The following is a 17,934-nucleotide window of genomic DNA, read 5'->3' on the forward strand; positions in this document are numbered from 1 at the left end:
TCGACTCAAGAGGCGATTAAACATTCAAATGAGTTAGGCTCTGATGCCAATTGTTGAGTTAATCGATTGACGGAATCGGCCAAGAGGGGGTGAATTAGTAATAAAATTTTGGTGGAAGCTTTTACAGAAAATTGAAAAAAATTGTACAGCGATTTAGAGTGGTTCGACTTTCTCAACCAAAGTCTACGTCCACTACCTTAGCTATCCACACTAAGGATTTTCCACAAATTCACTAATTTGTCTTTCTTTTGAGGACAAAGAGTAACCTTACAAACCCTCAAGAATTATACCCCAAATTCTTGAGAACACTCTCTCCCAAAGAGAATAATACAAATTTGCAAACTTACAAGGAAATCCTCACAAGGTAGATTGTTTACACAATTCTAGAACAAATAAAAGAAAACTCAAGAATAAATACAATTGAGCACAATAAGTGTTCTTGAAAGCAAAATGAATATTGAATGAAAAATAGGCTTGAAATGCTCAAACTTGAGGTTTGATGCTTTCTCTTTGATTCTCTCTTGATTCTAGTTGCTTGATGTTTCTTGTTATTGATCAATGGCTTTTAAGCTTGCTTAAATACACCTTGAATCACTTTTGAATGTTGGGGATCATTAATGAAGATAATATAGCCGTTTTAGTGTGAAATCAATTAATAAAACAGTTTGGAGCGTGGGGGGAATCGGTTCCCTCCGAGCATACTGGAATTCTCGGAGCCAAACCATTTCGAGGGGAATCGGTACCCCCTTGGGGGGGAATCGGTTCCCTCTGAGTAATCTGGAATTTTTGGCTTTGAGATGGTTCAAAATATTTTAAAATTAAAATTTAATTTTACACTTGAGTAAGGATTAAAAATGACATTTGAAAGATTTGGAGTAATATTTTGATATTCAAATAATTATATCGAATATACTAAGAAAATCTTTTTGGAAAATCTTAAAATTCATTTAACTTAATTTGTTATATTGAAATATCAAAATGTTTTCAATATGATCACACCCATTGGAGGCCTAAATCATCAAAGGACATGATACAAAGCTCCATGACGGCCACACCACATGCCTTGCACATGAGAGCTTTGGCACCAAACATGAGGAGGCACATTATCATTTGGCCAAGGAGATGTATTTGGCGCCAAGATGAACAAGCATATACATTCGACCAAGGGAGGTGTTCCCTCCCCATTACCAAAACATCAAGCCCCTTTGTGAAGGGATAGCCGAACAAACACCAAGCTTATGGACATATCTACTCCTTCAATTAATTATGTACTTTCATTAAGAGAGATGTACCAACCGAAACACTATGTAACCATTTGGCCAAGCCCTCTCATTTCCTATAAATTGAGAGGCTTTCCATCATTTGTAATATCTCAACTCATATATTAAACAAACTATTGTGAGTTAATTTATCTTCAAAGTTCTTTGTGAACTTTATCGATGAAGCAAGTATAATTCATATACTTGTGGCGTCATACCTTCTATCTTGATTCCTAAATTCCTAGATTGATATCTAGTTGGTTGAAGACACTTCTACCACCCCTCAAGCAAGTTTGTGAAGATCAGGAATGTGCTTCATAGCATAATTTCCTATTGGCGTGTTTAAGATACAACATTACCACCATTGCCATTTCATCATCAACCATCTTCAACATCCTTCATCAATACCATCACCAACTCCATACTTCCATAGCCATCTCTTTTCTATCTTTATTTCATTACTTTCTATTTCCATTACTTTTATTATTATCCATTTCTTAAGTTCATCATTAATATTATTTCTTTCTTATTTTATTGCAGCCCAAGCTTATATTTCAAGGACATTAGTACTTTTCAATCCTAGATCGGGACACAATAAAGTTATCTAGTCACCTCCACCAAAGAGTGTAGATTCGCCTTACATCAAGCGATAATCAGAGCATAGTTGGATTTACAACAAAAGTGTCATTGGCGTGCAAAGCAAAAAGAAAAAGAAATTAAAAAAAAGAGAAAAACTCCTACAACAATCAAGGGTGTTCAAAGACAAAAATAAGAAAAAAATTCAAAAAAGAAGAAAAAGAAAAGAATATTTTCAAAAAGAAAGCAAATCCAAGGAAATTTCTCTACCATTGCAAGTACAACAAAGAGGCCTATCTACACTAAGAGAATATAACCTTATTATTTCTTGAGAAAGGTTGCAGTAAGTGTTGTTTCTTGGATTGTAAGTCACCTCTTTCATTTCTATACTTTTGTTTTCCTTGTCTTCAACCTTTTCCTTCTCTCATTACCTTTTTTAATCCTTTCTTCTACCTTTCCATTTCTTATTTTCCTTTTCTACCCTAACCTATTTACAGCCGACACACACAAGTAGAGAATTAACTTATTCTAATCTTGAGTAAGTTCTTCAAAGGACTTAGCAAGAGAGATCGAGTGGAAAAAGGCTAATTGAGTGAGTGAGATCAGAAGGGGAATTATAAAAGCCAAAATCATATTCCCGAGAGTAAACACAAGTGTTGAGTGGAGTGATCTTATATTTTCTTTGGAGTAAAAATTGTGAGACTTTGTGAGTGTGCTGGTAAGGTTTTAATTTTCTTTATTTTACACTAACAATGTCTTGTTATCTTCCATCTTTCCAAACATTGGAGGACGAACAACAAAGGACAAACACCTTTCACACTTGTTACCATGTAAATGGTAAAGTGTGTCTTGTAGCTATTGACGGAGCGAGTTGTACAAACATTGCAAGCACATACATGGTAAACAAATTGAGGCTTATTAAAATTAAACATTCAAGCTTATATGACTTGCAGTGGTTGAACGATGAGGAAGAATTGAAGGCCACTGAGCAAGTACTTGTGCCACTATCACTTGGAAGGTACAAAGAAGAGATCCTATATGATGTGGTGCCTATGAATACAAGTCATTTACTTTTTGAGAGGCCATGTCAATTTGACAAACGACCTTTTTATGATGGCTTCATAAATCGGTATTCATTCTTCCACAATGAGAGGAAAGTCATCTTGACTTAACTATCTCCTAGTCGAGTAAATGAAGATCAAAACACCTTGAAGAATAACATTGAAGCAATGAAAGAACAACTTAAAGACAATGCAACTGAAGAATGTTTGGAGAAAAATTCAAATGAACGAAATCATTTTGAAGTTGAACAAAATGTTGGAGTTGAAAATGATGAACAAAGAGTGGATGCATAAACCGTTGGAATTAAAAATAAGAGAATTGAAAAGAATGAAGTTGGAGGAAAAGACGAGAGTGAAGAACAATTTTTATCTAACCTTACTTATTTTCCTATTCTCTCTTTTGTTTTATAGGATAATTCAAGAGATATATCTTTTCAAGGAGATGATTCAAAAATCAAGGCTTTTGGAAAACCAAAAGATGTGACTTCTGAAGAACCAATAGCCATGACTTTTGGTGATTCACAAAACATGTCTCTTGATATTTCAAAGGTTATGCTATTTGAAGTTCCAAAATAAGCATCACTTGAAGTTCCAAAATAAGCATCACTTGAAGTTCCAAGAGTTGTGTTCGTTGACATTCCAAGTTCATTTCCAATCCAGAGAATAATTCAGCAACCAACTCTCATTAAATATCCACCCTGGTTTGATATTTCCTTTCATCTTGTCAATAGTTTTTCATTTACATGTTTTGATTTATTTTGTAGCAAATATATTCATGTTTATGGTATTATCTTATCAATTTTTGATGACAAGGTCATTCGAGAATGCTTATGGACGAGATAAAAGATCAAGGATGATTATTCTAACCATGAAATTGCAGAAATTTTCTTTAATTTGCAGGACAATCTAAAAGGCGCAACTTGTCAAGGGAAAGAGCCAAGAGGCGTGATTAATAAATGCTTAAAGGACGCGACTCTTCAAGAACCTAAGGTTGTGACTATTCAATCAAAGGACATGATCCTTGGAGGACCAAAGAATGTGTCTTTTAGAATGCCAAAAGTTATGAATGTTTAAAGCAATATCTCTTGTGATTCAAAAGACATCACTCTTTACCATCCAAAGGATGTGAACAGGGAGTATACTTTCAACCTAACAATGATTCATAATTCCCTTACTTATGAAAGTCTTCATTCTTTTCAGGACAAGGAGGTTCAAGGTACTTATTCAAGGTTCATGACTTTTCATAAGGATCATTTCATAGATCTTTTGGAAAGGGAATGTTTTGAACAAGTTTCTATTGAATGGATATATTTTGAAGACAAACCAACAAAGATTGAATGGAAAGACACTAAGGAGAAGTTACTTTTCGATTTGAGGACAAATCACCTAAAAGAATGAGAGAATGATGTGATCTTTTCTAGCACCAATTTTATTCATGACATACTCACATCATTGACGATCCATCAAGTTCAATCTGAGGGAGTTAAACCTTACATTATCTTAAATTTACTCATTTATGCATTATGTATTATTATGAACATACATTTTCATATTAGACTATACTCGAATTATCAAAACATAAGCATTCATTCATTATGTCATATGGTTTGCATCATTGATTGATATTCAAACATATAATTTATAGTTATAATAATAATATTCATTATCATATGATACATGAGTTATTATAACCTATAGTACATATTTTTATATTATACACATTATATAAGTTCATATACTTAACTTAATTCTTTATGTTATGTGTATAGGTACATTTGACCATAACTTGGGGGCTATATTGGAGCTAAATGGAGCATGCAACATCAAGGAAACTTACATGGGGACGTTTAGGAGAGCATAAGGAACAATTGGTGAAAAGTTATCCAGAGACTTGTGAGCTCATAACTAGATTGAGCTGAAGATTTGAGCTACAAGGTAACTTCAATTCAGCTGGGGAGTTGCACCATCATCATCACCACTTAAGACACTTCAAATATGTCCTAAGTCAAAATTTTTGAAATCGTACCTTTTCACGAATAGTTGCCACCTCAAGAGGTACCTTTTCACAATGAGCTACCATAATGTTCACCTTACTACAACTCACCTATGGACAGCTCATCTCCAGCTTATTCACCTCCAAACTAGCTCAAACATGAAAGGTTACATTTCCAAACATTGTGACGTTTCATGAATAATGTTGCCGATGAAGATTCCCTTTCACCAAGGAGCACGTTGGTGAAGAGATCACACCCATTGGAGGCCTAAATCATCAAAGGACATGATACAAAGCTCCATGACCATTTGGCCACACCACATGCCTTGCACATGAGAGCTTTGGAGCCAAACATGAGGAGGTACATCATCATTCGGCCAAGGAGATGTATTTGGAACCTAGATGAACAAGCATATAGATTCGGCCAAGGGAGGTTTTTGCTCCTCATTGCCAAAACATCAAGCCCCTTTGTGAAGGGTTAGTTGAACCAACACCAAGCTTATGGACATATCTCTTTCTTCAGTTAATTATGTACTTTCATTAAGAGACATGTACCAACCGAAACACTATGTAACCATTCGGCCAGGCCCTCTCATTTCCTATAAATTGAGAGGCTTTCCATCATTTGTAATATCTCATCTCATATATTAAACAAACTCTTGTGAGTTAATTTCTCTTCAAAGTGCTTTGTGGACTTTATCGATTAAGCAAGTATAATTCATATACTTGTGGCGTCATACCTTCCATCTTGATTCCTTGATATCTAGTGGGTTGAAGACACTTCTACCACCCCTCAATCAAGTTTGTGAAGATCAGGATTGTGCTTCATAGCATAGTTTCCTCTTTGGCGTGTTTGAGATACAACATCACCACCATTGCCATTTCATCATCAACCATCTTCAACATCCTTCATCAATACCATCACCAACTTCATACTTCCACAACCATCTCTTTTCTATCTTTATTTTATAACTTTCTATTTCCATTACTTTTATTATTATCCATTTCTTATGTCCATCATTAATATTATTTCTTTTTTATTTTATTACAGCCCAAGCTTATAATTCAATGACATCGGTACTTGTCAATCCTAGATCGGGACACAATAAGGCTATATACTCACTTCCACCAAAGCGTGTAAATTCGCCTTACATCAGGCATGATACTTATAACGAACATTGACGTTATACAAATTTGTATATGGAGGTTGCCAAGGTTTCACATAATGCGGCACCAGCTCTTAAGCTTCTAAAAGCTAATCATACAACTCTTTATATTATAAAGGGATAGGATCAAAATAAAAGTCACCTCTCGGCTTGGATTGAACTGGAGTCTTCAGATTTACTTCTCCTGACGCTGGGAGTATACTCTCAAATACCCACGAGTTCTGATTGCATGGCTTATTTTCATCTTTTTGAACTTCTACAGTAGTCACCATTTCCTTGGTGTCTCTAAACAAGTTGTTGATGTGAATGATGATTGTGTGTGATTTCTCTGATTGGCTAGGATTAGCTTGTTCTAAAGTAGTCCTTTATTTACTTGACATCGCATGATCATTTTTATCGATCTCTTTCCCTTCTTTTACCGAAGTCTCTGTTCCTTTGGCCAAAGCAGCTATTATATCCATCATCTTGGACATTTGCTCTTTTATCTCCTTTTGCTCGTCGTTGGACACACGATCCTTGGGCACATAGCTCTCCACTATTCTCATAGTTTCCTTAAGATGCCATTCACTAGATGTGTTATAGTTTACTTGATCATGAAACCCTTTGTCCATCATGAAAACCTTTTACTCTGATGACCACTCATAAATCAACACCTTGATTATGTCATGATCATGTGATGCACGTAAAAAGAAAAGCAACATAAAAACTAGTTAGTACAAATAAGATAACAAGATGACAAGAATTTTTATCAAAGCAAATAGCTAAATAAACTAATTAATAAGATAATGCAAACGATAATGAAAATGAAAATGAACAAGGTGTTAATTCCCAAAAGTGACCACCATAGAACAACCTTCATTTAAAGAACAAGATTTGATTACACCAGGTAGTCAAAATAAAATTACAATTCTTCACTTTTTTTTCTTAAGTCGTACTCTTCATGGAATCTAGCATTGTACCCAAAGTTGTTGGGGTACATTATCATATTTGACAATGTTTGACGTCCTTAAATTATTTGTGGTTGAATCGTGAGATCTCTATTTTGTGAAGTGGTCTTCATGCCTTTGTGAATGGTATTCTCGTCCTTGATCTGACTGCATCTATCTCTTGAGGAAGCATCTTGGCTTTGGTGCTTTCAAAGGAAGTCTTCAACCAGCTTCAAATTCCTTCATTCACCGGATGTTTTTCTTCATGGATCGTTTGAACATCCTTGGATCTCCTGTTTTTGACTACATGGCTAATAATTTATTGCTTCATTATGAACGATCTCCTTAATTAGTTAATCACTTACGAATCAACACCTTGTTTGGTTACAATGTGAAAATGCAAATACAAACATAAGAAATATAAAATAAGATAAAACAAAAGAAATTGTTAATACCACTTAACCAAAATAACAGAAAAATATTCACGAAAAGAAAATATCCTACCCAACATGGTATCTACCCTGACATGCTTTTATAACAGTTCTACTGAGACATGTTTTCTACCCTAATACTTTGTTCAACATATAAATCCTAACCTCATGCCATCTAGTTCTCCTGCTTGTTAAAGAAGAAGAAAATGAACCTAACCGCATGATCCCTAGTTCGCATACATTTATTCGAAAATTAAAATTACACTACAAAAATTAGAGTGCTCAAAAAGTCCTTGTGTACCCTCCTCGCTGGACTCTTAAGGTCGAGGTAAGGCTCTATATATATTCTAAGTCCATTATATGCTTGGTTTAGCTCTAAAGTAAGATGGTTCTCAAATTTTCCTTGTTGGTGCCCCATTGGGCTGTCGAACCCTTAATCCTGGCCCATTACAAGCTTTTGGATCGAGTTCAATTCGAGTGGACACACCTCCTTATTTCAATACGGAGGTGAAAACCAACACAATGGCCATAAGGCGTGATCCCCAAGAGTGATTCACTATCCCATACGGAGGTGAAAACAACATAAGGGAGTAGTTTCTCACTCCTACTTAAATAAGACAGGGCGTGGTTTTAGCTCATGTTATGCAAACGCAGCTGTGCAGTGTGTGAGGAAAAACGAAAAAAAAACAACACTAAACTTAAATATAAAAATCTTGTACATTTACTTACTCTGAAAAACATGAGCAAACAAATCAGTACAACTATTTAGTTGTTAATCAAATCATAAACACTTATTTAAACCAGAAAAAAGGATCAAAGATCAAATTAGAAAGAACTTGTAATTTTTATTTTCAAATACAATTAATTAATTGACTATCGGCCTGACTCTCTAAAAAAGGTCCCCATCAAAGTTGCCAAGTTTTCGAAATAATTTTTTGATAAGGGAAAAAGGGGTCTAGTTTCGAATAATTTTTTTGTCGTTGAATGATAAAATGTAGTTTGAGGAGTCGCCACCAATCTTTGATTAGGGTGTGATTGGGCACCCAAAAATTTTAATAAAAATATTAATTTTAATTACAACAACAAATTTATGGTATGCATTACCAAAATTTGAGTTCGGGAGTCGATTACGAGTGGGGAAGGAATGACACACCCATATTACCCTTAATTGGTACCTAGAAGATTAATTAATTTTATTTGCAATGAAATTTAAGAATTGTTGAGTTAATGACTCAGATGAATCGGCCAAGAGGGGGTGAATTGGCAATTAAAACGTTGGCGGAAGCTTTGACAGAAAATTGAAAATATTTGGACAGGGATTTAGAGTGGTTCGACTTTCTCAACCAAAGTATACGTCCACTACCTTAGCTATCCACACTAAGGATTTTCCAAAAATTCACTAATTTGTCTTTCTTTTGAGGACAAAGAGTAACTTTACAACTCCCTAAAGAATTATACCCCAAATTCTTGATAACACTCTCTCTCAAAGAGAAAAATACAAATTTCGCAAACTTTACAAAAAAAACCTAACAAGGTAGATTGTTTGCACAATTCTATAAAAAAGGAAAGAACATTCAAGAATGAATACAATTGAGCACAATGTGTGTTCTTGAAAGTAAAATGAATATTGAAAGGAATTTGGCTTGAATTACACAAACTTGATGTTTGATACTTTCTCTCTTGTTTCTCTAGGTTTTCTTAATGATCAAAGTCTTCAGAACTTGTTTAAATATACCTTGGATTAATTCTGAATATTGGGGATCATTGGTGAAGTCAATAGAGCCGTTGTGGTGTGAATTCTACTTCAAAAAAGTTGTTGGGAGCGTATGGGTATCGGTACACCTTCAAAGGGTATCGATACATCCTGTGTAAAATTCAAATATTTCGACCATTATAAGACTAAGGGTATCGGTACCTCTCACGGGTATCGTATCCATTTGGTATTCTGTTTTTCTCAGAGACAAAATCATCAACAGGGGTATTGGTACCTTTGGTATAGATATTGGTACCTCTTTGTACAGGGCTATTGGTACCCTATCGGGTATCCGTACCCTTATTGCATTCGATGTTTGAGGGGTATCGGTACCTCCCTATTTAAAACTTAATTTTGACTCGATTTTGGTTTGAAATACTTTTTAAAAATTGTTCCAAAAATATTTTAAGTATAAACTACAATTTTTCATTAAGTAAGGAGTACAAATTGATCTTTGAAAACTTGGAGTAATATTTTTTATATTCGAATAATGAAATCGAATATATAATTTTAAATCGAATATAAAATCTTAAAATTTATTTACATTTTTGTTATATCGAAATATCAAAATGTTTTCTCAACAAGAATTTGAGTCTAATTTAATTTAAGATCTCCTACAAGTAATACTCTTTGAATTTTATGACGAAGCACAATAATATTTAATTATTTCCTATCGAGAAGAATCAACTTCTAATACCTTAAAACAATCGATTCTTACTCCAATTGAAATAAAGAAATATTAAAATTCCATTCTAATGTTCATTATTAATTCAAAATAACAACACCAAAATAATTTTAAGAGAGAAAACGATAATATATAATTATTTTCAATTGAGAATAAATGACCTCTCAAGCCTTAGAGCAGTCATTATTACTCCAACTGAAATGAAAAGATATCACTATTTCATCTTAAAATTCAATATTGATTTGAGTGAAAATGATAATATCAAATGATTTCCAATCGAGAATAAATGACCTCTCATGCCTTAAAGTAGTCATTTATTACTCCAATCAAGATGAAGAGATATGACTGTTCCGTTTTAAAAGTCAATGATGATTCGAGAGAAAACGATAATATCTAATTATTTAATATCAAGAATAAATGACCTTTCATGCCTTAAAACAATCATTTATTGCTCCAACCGAAATGAATAGATAATACTATTTTTAATATCGATTCGAGTGTTACTACTTTGAAAACCCATTGAAAAACACATGCAAAAATAAAACAAATTAGAAGTATACTATTTTTAATATCAATTCGAGTGTTACTCCCCCTTACTATTACACTTCTCCCCCTTTTTGTTAAATAAAAAAAGACTCTAATAAAACGTTTAAAGAAGTTTGTAAAGAAGATAACCAATTGATTTATATAGTTATAGTTGCTAAGATCAAAGTCAAGAGAAATATTAGCCATTAGTCCATAATCAATATGCAAAACAATATACAAAATGGGAAGTGGTCATAATTTAACTAAGATGTAAAATGATGCAAAAATTAATGAAATCAACATAAATATTAAGTTCAAATTTAACATTCAAACCATTCAAACACACAAATATCCAAAATCCAAATAAACAAATCCAAATATCCAAAATGTTTTAAGACAATGTTAGGATTCAATATGGTTCAACCTCACAAAACTAACAAACGAAGTTCAAGCATCCGTAGGAGGATTAGGAGGAGATAGATGTGCCCATATATTAGCCACATCTCGTGTAAGCGAATCGACCCTAGTGTTGAGCTTATCGAAGTGAGCTTGAGTTGCCCGTTGTTGCTCTAGATGTTGTGCAGTGAGCTGTGACTAAAGGGATGCAAACCTCATGACAAATGTCTCCATGAATGATCCAAAATATAGAGGCATTTGACTCTCTTCCTGAGATGTCTCATCCTCGGCTAGGTTAATGGGATCATCGACATCCTGTAGATGTTCGTCAAGCTCTGGATCATCAGCAAGAGCCGATGCAGCTCGTAAGGAGCTAGCACCCGGTGTTTTTTTAGTTGAACGAACCCATTAATCCTTGTCTCCACTCCATCCTAATTTACGCAAAGATTTGAGATTGATTTGGGTGGTAAGAGGGATGACTACATTAAGCTCTACCTTAAGCTTGGCTTTGATAAACATGTTACTCAGAAGAAATCCGTAAACTAAAGTTTCTACACGTTTAGAGGGGACATTGTTCAATATTTCAACGAGTTCGACAAAGATAATTTGTGGCAGGTTTATTTTCTTATTTTTCTGGATACAATGTATCCACCATAGGTCTAAAGCTCTAAGAGTGGAGTATTTGCCTCTGGATGGTCTAAACCACCAAGAGACTATCAGATGAAGAAAATGTTCATGGTGATCTAACACACTCGCACTTGACTTGTCTTTATAAGGAGTAGCCATTGTATCTCGCTCATTATCTAAGCCTCTATTATCTAGATCAAATGCATTAGCGATGTAGTCTGAGTCAATATAAATGTATTGGCCTAGGAGATAAGACCTAATACCTACTGTGGTGGTTTGAGACTCGTTTTGGATGCATACCGCACTGGAATAGAAAATGCAAACAAGCTAATGGTAAAAAACTGGTTCAATCTGAAATAGTTTTTCAAATTTCCATGATTGGAGGGTGGGAGATATTTAAAATTCATATCTATCATGGCTTGAAGAGAAGGGATACGTTCTTCCCGAATATTATATGACTCAAAATTGTGAACAAACCTAGTGTAAAGATTTTCCCAATGGCGGCCATGTTCGCTAAAACACGAGTTTCGAATTGTCATCTCCGATTCATTTGGATTAGGATTAGGAGGTGGGTTTGGAGGTGGGTTTGGAGGTGAGTTTGGAGGTCGGTTTGATCAACTCGAAGATGTCCTAGGTCGTTTGGAAAGAGACATGGTTTATGAAATCGGAATAGGAATAAGGATGCCTGCAATTTAAAAACACATGTATGCAACAATCAATCCCAAAAATCATTATGAGTCCTCAATATTCAAGGTTCTCTAAAAACTAACCTAATGGGCAATTTTGAAAATTATTTGAAAAACGAAGTTTGAAAAATCATTTTATGTATAGTTTTCATTAAAAACAACATAATTAAATCAAAAAAAAATTTACAAACAAAACATATTTTTTATTTCAAAAAAAATTGAAAAATCTTGTGTTTTTGATGAAATTAGTTGTAGATTCTAGTTCTAAACTATAATCTATCAAATGCCCGATATCTATTTCGAACTAGAACTAACTAAAACTAGTCCTATGTTAAAAAATCAATAAAATAGTATTTTAGAAAATATTACCTTAAAATTTGAAGATTGAGTGAGATGTGATGTAGTTTGCACTAATTTGATGATGCTAGCAAGATTATATGTTGAAAAACGAATGAATTCTGACCAAAAACCGTTGATTTTGGACAATATGAAGATTTGGTAGAGAGGAGTGAAGGAACGACGATAGTGTTTTAGAGTAAGGGTTTTAACAAAATGAGAAAATTTTAGGGTTTTAAATCATAAACCCAACAGGGGGTATTCGTACCTATCGAGGGGTATCAATACACATTCAAAGAGGGTATCGATACACGTTGAAGAAATATCGATACCTATAAAGAGGTATCGATATCTGGGTGACAGGTATCCATACCTTGCGCACAAAAATGTCAAAAATATGCTTTTAATCACTCAGCAAGCAAAATTAATCATCTCCAGTGGTATTGGCAGCTCATATTACGAAAAGTAACTATGTTCAATCAATCAAATCTACCCTTAAATTTTATTTGAACATATTATTATTTTTCACTAAAGATCATAAACCCCCTTAAATATTAGCATAGAAGGCATTCAAAAATGTTATTTTATAAGCATTTTTCATTTGCTAATTAAAAGTGCTAACATTATTTTAAACACCAAGTCGAGGTAGGTCAGTTTAACCTAATTCTCTCCTAAGTGTCCAAAATCTTTCCTTATCCAAAGGTTTTGTAAAAATATCCGCTAATTGATGCAAAGTATCTACAAATTCTATAACTACATCTCCTTTAGTGACACAATCTCTAATAAAATGATGTCTAATTTCAATGTGCTTAGTTCTAGAGTGTTGGAAGGGATTTTTAGTGAGACAAATATCACTAGTATTGTCACACTTGATAGGTATAGTACCAACTTCAATTCCATAATCTAAAAGTTATTGTTTCATTCATAAAACTTGTTCACAACAACTACCGGCTGAAATGTATTCCGCTTCAGTGGTAGATAATGCAACACTATTTTGTTTCTTTGAAAACCAAGAAATCAACATATTTCCTAGGAATTGACAAGTACCGGAGGTGCTCTTCCTATCTATTTTGCATCCTCCATAATCTGAATCAGAGAATGCATGTAAGCTAAAGCTAGAGTCTCTAGGATACCAAAGTCCTAAACTAGAACTGTCCTTAAGGTATCTATAGATTGTCTTAATGACTTGTAGATGTGATTCCTTATGGCATGATTGAAATCTAGCACATAAGAAAACACTAAACATAATGTTTGATATACTTACGGTTAGATAAAGTAAAGAACGAATCATTGACCTATATAATTTAACATCGACACATTCATCTCCTTCATCTTTGTCAAGCTTTGTTGAAGAACTCATAAGAGTGGCTTGGGGTTTCACATTCTTCAATCCAAACTTTTTGAGCATATATTGAACGTACTTTGCTTGATTGATGAAGATGTTATCTTTCCTTTGCTTGATTTGGAGCCCCAAGAAAAATGAAAGCTCCCCCATTATGCTCATCTTAAATTCACTCTGCATTAGGTTAGAAAAATCTTGGCAAAGAGCATCATTAGTAGAACCAAATATTATATCATCAATATAAATTTGAACTACCAATAAACCTTTACCTTTTCTTTTTATAAACAATGTAGTGTCAACCTTCCCTTTTGAAAACCTTTTTCAATTAAAAAATTTGACAATCTTTCATACCAAGCTCTAGGAGCTTGTTTTAAACCATATAAAGCTTTTGTCAATTTAAAAACATGATTTGGAAATTTTGAATCTTCAAAACCAGGAGTTTGTTCCACATACACTTCTTCTTTTATAAAACCATTTAAAAATGCACTTTTAACATCCATTTGATATAATTTAAATTCATTGAAACATGCAAATGCTAATAACATTATAATAGCTTCCATTCTAGCTACTTGAGCATATGTTTCATCATAATCTATACCTTCTTCTTGAGTATAGCCTTAAGCAACAAGTCTAGCCTTCTTCCTCACTATATTACCACTCTCATCTAGTTTGTTCCTAAATACCCATTTAGTACCAATAATAGATTTACTACTAGGTCTTTCAACTAATGTCCATACTTGACTTCTCTCAATTGATTTAACTCTTCTTACATAGCCATGATCCAATTTTAATCGGTTAATGCTTCTTTAACATTTTTAGGCTCTATGCATGAGATAAATGTAACATAATTACAAATGTCCCTAAGAGAAGATCGAGTAGTTACCGCTTTGGATGGATCACCTAAAATCTTACCATCCTTGACATAGTTGTACTCTCTTGGGTATGTGATTTCCCTTTCTTCAATAGTTAGATTCTTGAAGGCATCTTGAGTTTCCTCATCCTTTACTTCTTCCTTTGATGATGGTTATCCAATGTCAACATCATGTGTCTTTATAATATCTACATCATCATTAACACAAGAATACTTCCTCGAAATGGGATTATCATCGAAAATAACATGGATATATTCTTCTACCACTAAAGTTATTTTTATTAAATATCGATAAGCTTTAGAATTTAAGGAATAGCCCAGAAAAATTCCTTCATCACTTTTAGAATCAAATTTGCCAAGATTGTCTTTACCATTGTTTAAAATAAAACATTTACATCCAAAAGGATGAAAATAGATAAGGTTAGGCTTTTTATTTTTGAAATTTTCATATGGAGTTTTCTTCAAAATAGTCCTAATCATCACTCGATTAATAGCATAACAAGCGGTATTTATGGCTTCCACCCAAAAATATTTTGGCAATTTGTTTTCACAAAGCATGGTTCTAGCCATTTCTTCTAAAGTTTGATTTTTCCTCTCAACAACTCCATTTTGTTGAGGGGTTCTAGGTGCTGAAAAATTATGGCTGATCCCATTTGAATACAAAAATCAGTAAATCCAAGATTTTCAAATCAGTAAATCCACTTGAAATGGAGTAACCTTTTTCGTTTTGGATTACTTTTGAAACGTGATGAAATTTTCTAATTCTTCACCTTTAGTACTTAAGAATAGAATCCAAGTATATCTATAATAGTCATCAACTATTACAAGAAAATATTGTTTTCCACCCAAGCTAATAGTCCTAATTGGCCCAAAAAGATCTATATGGATCAATTGTAATACTCTACTAGTTGATACATCATTAATGGATTTAAAGGAAACTTTCTTTTGTTTTCCCTTTGAGCATGCATCACAGATTTTATCTTTATCAAATTTTAGCTTTGGCAACCCTCTTACTAAATCGCCTTGAATTAGTCTTTGTAAAACACTCATGTTAGTGTGTCCTAGTCTCCTATGACATAACCAACTATCATATTCATCCTGAGAAACTGGGCACAAATTAGTCATATTTATCGAATCTAAATGCACCATGTAAATGTTTCCTATTCTATGACCAATAAGCATAATCTGATTATACGCAATGTCAATAACTTTACAACCATTTGATTCAAATAAGACATTGTATCCTTTATCACATAATTGACTAATACTTAATAGATAATGCTTTAACTCATTCATATATAATACTTTTTCTATTTGTATGGAAGGGGAATTACCTATAGTACCTATACCTTCAATGTAACCTTTTGAGTTATCACCAAAGGTTACCACTCCTTCATTTTTGTCGTTAAGCACTATAAACTGGCTCTTGTCTCCGGTCATATGTCTTGAGCATCCACTATCAAGGAACCATGAGTTTGAACTTGTATTTTATGCCTAAAAGCAATGCTCATTTTCCTATAAACATAGATTAATTTTTTATTTGTGGTACGCAAATTCTTTTGGGTCCATATTCATTAGTCCCTAAAATCTTAGTCCCCTTAGGTATCCATTTATTTAGGATATCCTTATCCTTAGTAGTATTGATTCCTTTAGGGACCCATATACTTCTAACAATTTTACCATTAGAGGTTCTTTGGGGACCTCTATGATTGTAAGTTTTAAAGTTTTTTTCTAATATAGTTAGATTTTGAATTCTCTCTTTTCAAAACATTTTGATCCAACTTTATCGAAAGGAGCTTTAAGATAATCAATTTTCTTTTGATGTTCGTCATTTACTCTTGAAAGTAAGTTATGCAAATCAGTAATTTTCTTTTCAAACTCATCTAATTTGATTCGCAAATTTTTAATCTTACTTTCAAGATCAATGTTGGTCTTGGATATGAGATCTTTTTCGGTTTTCAGTTTTGAAATATCTTTCTTATATTTTGAAAACAATTTCTCATAATACGAACCCACCACATTGTATTCCTATAATAACTCATCAAAAGAATAATCTTCTAAATTAAATGAGTTAGAGGTTACCTGAGTATCTTCCCCAGTGGACATCAAGCACAGATTTACAACTTCTTGTTCCTCTTCATTTGATGATTCATCATCGCTCTAAGTAGCCACGTGTGCCTTTTTCTTCTTCTTTGATTTCTTCTTTAATTGTGGGCAATCATATTTGACATGCTCGGGCTTTTTGCATTCGTAGCAAATGATAGGGTCCTTCTTTTTTGGTTCATTTTTATGCCTTCATTTCGTTTGAATTTTCTTCCTCTGTTAGGCTTCATTAATTTTCTGAACTGTTTGGTAAATAATGCCATTTCTTCATCATCATCATTATCATATTCAGAATCACTCTCATCTTTTGTGGATTTGAGAGCAACTCTAACATTCTTATTTTTCTTTGTCTCATCCTTCTTCTCGAGGTCTACCTCATCTTGAATCATCATTTCATGCATGAGGAGAGAACCAATGAGCTCATCGAGAGTTAAAGACTTTAGGTCTTTAGCTTCGATAATCGATGTCTTCTTCGACTGCCAAGCTTTTGGAAGAGAATAAATTATCTTCCTCACAAGCTTATCATTTGGAATGATTTCTCCATATGCCTTGAGGCCATTGACAATCATGAAAAATTTATCTGTTATAGCTTTGATATCTTCTCACGGATTCATCTTGAAATTTTCATAGCTATGAGTAATAAGACTGATTTTAGATTCTTTTACCTCGTTAGTTCCTTCATGTGTGACTTGTAGTTTGTCCCATATCTCTTTGGTGGTTGTAGAAGATGATACTCTCCCGTATTCATCTGGTCTAAGTTCACAAAAAAAAAATATGGATAGCCTTTGAGTTGAGCTAGAATAATCTCGTCTCTTCTTCACTCCACATATTTAGATTTGTGGATGGTTTAGAGTATCCGTTCATCATGATTTTTCATGCTCCCATGTCACTTGCTTGAATGAAGTACATCATCCTATTCTTTCAATAAGCATAGTTAGCTCCATTGAAGAAAAGAGGCTTATTGACGGGCTGAGAATCAATAACGAAGTTGAAGTTTGATGTAAAGGTCATTGATGACTTGAATATCGATTAAACTCTTCCCGAATCTACTCAAGAGGTGGTAAAACCTTCAAATGAGTGTAGCTCTGATACCAATTATTAAGTTAATCGATCAGATGAATCGACCAAGAGGGGGTGAATTGGCAATTAAAATGTTGGTGGAAGCTTTTACATAAAATTGAAAATATTTGCATAGCGA

This window comes from Hibiscus syriacus, unplaced genomic scaffold, assembly GCF_006381635.1.
Source record: "Hibiscus syriacus cultivar Baekdansim isolate YM2019G1 unplaced genomic scaffold, ASM638163v2 tig00111582_pilon, whole genome shotgun sequence".
In the NCBI taxonomy this organism is placed as follows: domain Eukaryota; kingdom Viridiplantae; phylum Streptophyta; class Magnoliopsida; order Malvales; family Malvaceae; genus Hibiscus; species Hibiscus syriacus.